The 3,366-nt window shown below is 46.4% G+C and overlaps 1 long non-coding RNA gene across 1 annotated transcript; it reads left to right on the top strand.

The window, feature by feature from the left end:
- Nucleotides 1-689: 689 nt before the first annotated feature.
- On the top strand, nt 690-1,744 carry LOC308486892. Its single transcript, XR_013991368.1, has 2 exons — nt 690-734; nt 1,493-1,744. It is a non-coding gene; the product is annotated as an uncharacterized lncRNA (long non-coding RNA).
- Nucleotides 1,745-3,366: the final 1,622 nt, after the last annotated feature.

The raw sequence follows: 3,366 nt of genomic DNA on the forward strand, positions 1-3,366 counted from the left end.
CTCTGGCTGTTGCTTTGTCTAGAACAGTACCATCTAAACAGTCTAGAACAGTATTGTCTACACAGTTAGAACCACACAGCTGTGCTGTGGGTCTGGTCTAAGGTGAGTCACCAACACCACTACTATGATTCAAATATACAGTATTTTTCGCTCCATAAAACGCACTTTTTTCCTCCTTTAAAGCAAGGGGAAATGTGAGTGCGTCTTATGGAGTGAATGGCGCTGCGCAGAGAGGTAGAACTGTGCAGCAACCCTTCACCGACGCGGGAGGAGGAACGGAGAACCCTTCACCCTTCGCAGGAGAGGTGCTGTGCAGAGAGGGAGAACTGCGCAGCACCCTTTTAGCGATGCGCCTGTCTTGGAAGCCGGAGGAGGAACAGAAGGGTCTCCTTCTGTTCCTTCTCCAGCTTCACTTGAAGGGGCACTGCACAGTTCTCCCTCTCTGCGCAGCGCCTTTCCTTTGCAGGAGAGGCGCTGCGCAGAGAGGGAGAACTGCGCATCGCCACTTCAGCGACGTACCTGTCCTGGCTTCTGCCTCAGCCGTGCGCAGCCTCTTCCAGGCAGGGGGAGCCTTCATCCCGCTGCCCTGAAGAGGCTTGGCGCGGTTATCCCAGAAGCCAGATCTGTCTTTCTGTTCTGGCTTCTGGGATTCAAAATATTTTTTTTCTTGTTTTCCTCCCCCCAAAACTAGGTGCGTCTTATTGTCTGGTGCATCCTACAGAGCAAAAAATACGGTATGTTAAAAAAGAAAACGAGGAAACGGGTCCCCAGATGCACAAGTGGGTCCTGTGTCTGAAAAGGTTTGTCAACAGTGTCTGCCAGCAGAACTCTAGGTTTTCCAACAGGAGTCCTTCCCAGCCCTATATAGAGATCTTGAGAAGGAGACCTGAGAACTTCTGCACACAAGGCAGATCTTCAAACATTGATCTATAGCCCTTCCCCGCCCATTCTCTGTGTTGATAAGCAGAGAAGAGTCGAGACACTGGCTGGTGTTTACAGGACAGGTCACACTAATTTGATTCCTAGAAAGACTCTGGAAATATGGCCGGTGTTCTTCCTGTGAAGCAATATCAGCAGCCGTTATCCTGCAAAGGCCTCCCACAATTTACTACTTTAGAATATCCCTTTTAAAGCAGTAATCTTTTTCTAGCTCAGGCATTCTTTCAGGTTTATCCAAGCTAATCAGAATGATCCTAAGATGTCCCATTTCCAGCGCTCGGAAAGGATAATAAAACTGCTTGCTCAGCCGCAGCCTGAAAAGATAGAGTGAAACAAACTTTTTCGATGACAGCCCCTAAATGGGCTCAACTGGAATTGGGATGCACCTCAAAAGGATGACATTTCTTATGTTCTCCATAATTAAAGCTATTAAGAAAGCAGTTTTTAAGAGCATTTTATCTGGCGTATCGTGGAAGAAAGATCTAGATATGCATAGCAATTAAAGATCAACTTTGATTCTGATAATCCTTTTTAATTGCTTTTTTAATTGTAGTGATTTTCTTTAAAAGAAGAATCTGTGAAGTACTCAGTGGAAAGAAGAAGAAGAAGAAGAAAAGACACACCCTAAAACGCTGATGTGGGAAGATTAGTTAATCAAGATCGCTCCATTTTGTTTGACTAACTAGGAAGGAAACTTTGAGTGGGCCAAGTGTAGAATAATTATTCTGACTAATGTATGGCTCTGTGCAATCTCATCTCACCTTCTGGGAACAATGCATAACCAATTAAAGCTTGGATCATGGAATATCGTGCAGAACTGACAGCAAGATTGCTTTGGGTTGGGGGGGGGGATGGCTGCTAGGAATGAGGTTCTTAACAAAAAATATCAAGGCTGTGGAAATGCTAGCATTTTTTAAATTTTTTGCTAGCAGCAAAAGCAGAGACATCACCTTGCCAACAAAGGTTCATATAGTTAAAGCTATGGTTTTCCCAGTAGGGATGTATGGAAGTGAGAGCTGGACCATAAAGAAGGCTGATCACCGAATAATGGATGCTTTTGAACTATGGTGCTGGAGGAGACTCTTGAGAGTCCCATGGACTGCAAGAAGATCAAACCTCTCCATTCTGAAGGAGATCAGCCCTGAGTGCTCACTGGAAGGACAAATCCTGAAGCTGAGGCTCCAATACTTTGGCTACCTCATGAGAAGAGAAGACTCCCTGGGAAAGACCCTGATGTTGGGAAAGATGGAGGGCACAAGGAGAAGGGAACGACAGAGGACGAGATGGTTGGACAGTGGTCTCGAAGCTACCAACTTGAGTTTGACGAAACTGCGGGAGGCAGTGGAAGACAGGAGTGCCTGGCGTGCTCTGGTTCATGGGGTCACAAAGAGTTGGACACGACTAAATGACTAAACAACAACAGCAGCTGGACAAATACAGGTGTTGTGTTTTATTTATTTTATTTAAAAAGTTTGCATTGTGCAACTGAATTGGGCCCATAGACTGTAAAATGGAATGCCATCAGGCCAAAGGCCCATCTACTCCAGCATCCTATTTTCATGGTAGTCACCTAGGTACCTATGGGAAGACCATAAGTAGACCTTGCCTCTTGTGATTCCTGGCAACTGGTGTTCAGAGGCCTACTCTCTCCAATGGTCATGGCAAAACATAACCTTCTTGGCTGATGGCGATTGATGGCTCTCTGCTCCAAGCATCAACAGGCCCAGATCCAGAGTATGTCTGCGCTCTGGCTTCTTTATTTCAAAGAGGACTCTGGAAAAGAAAGCTTCCTGCTGATACATAAGCACTGCACAGTTGTACCTCAGACGTCAAACAGAAACCGTTCCAGAAGTCCGTTCGACTTCCAAAACGTTCGACTTCCAAAGCATGGCTTCTGATTGGCTGCAGGAAGCTCCTGCAGCCAATCCGAAATTGCGGAAGCCCCGCCGGACGTTCGGCTTCCGAAAGAACGTTCAAAAACCAGAACACTCATTTCCGCGTTTGCGGCATTCAGGAGCCAAAACGTTCGACTCCCAAGGCATTCGGGAGCCGAGGTATGACTGTCCTATCTAGTCTGTGCCACCACTTGACCTATTTTGACTGTGCTGTGGAGGTGCTTTTGGAGAGTCTGAAGAGCTCTTTCGAATCCGCAGCCAAGGTCCTGAGTCGAGCATCTTCCTGGGTACCAATCTTGGGCGATCCGTGAATCTCCACTACTGCTATGGGATCTTCCTCCTCTAATAAACTCCTGCCTTGTTCCAGTTCTTGCCCTAATAGCTCCTGACATTTCATTGTTTTACGCAATTGCAGCCTGGTGAGATTTCTCATCCCACTACGAAAACACCAGCCTGCTCTACAGGAATGCACAAAAACAAACTGTAGAAAAATCCATCTTGAAAGCAGCGCTCATGATCCAGAATGGTGTCT

Source organism: Podarcis pityusensis (assembly GCF_964106645.2).
Source record: "Podarcis pityusensis genome assembly, chromosome: 10".
Lineage (NCBI taxonomy): Eukaryota > Metazoa > Chordata > Lepidosauria > Squamata > Lacertidae > Podarcis > Podarcis pityusensis.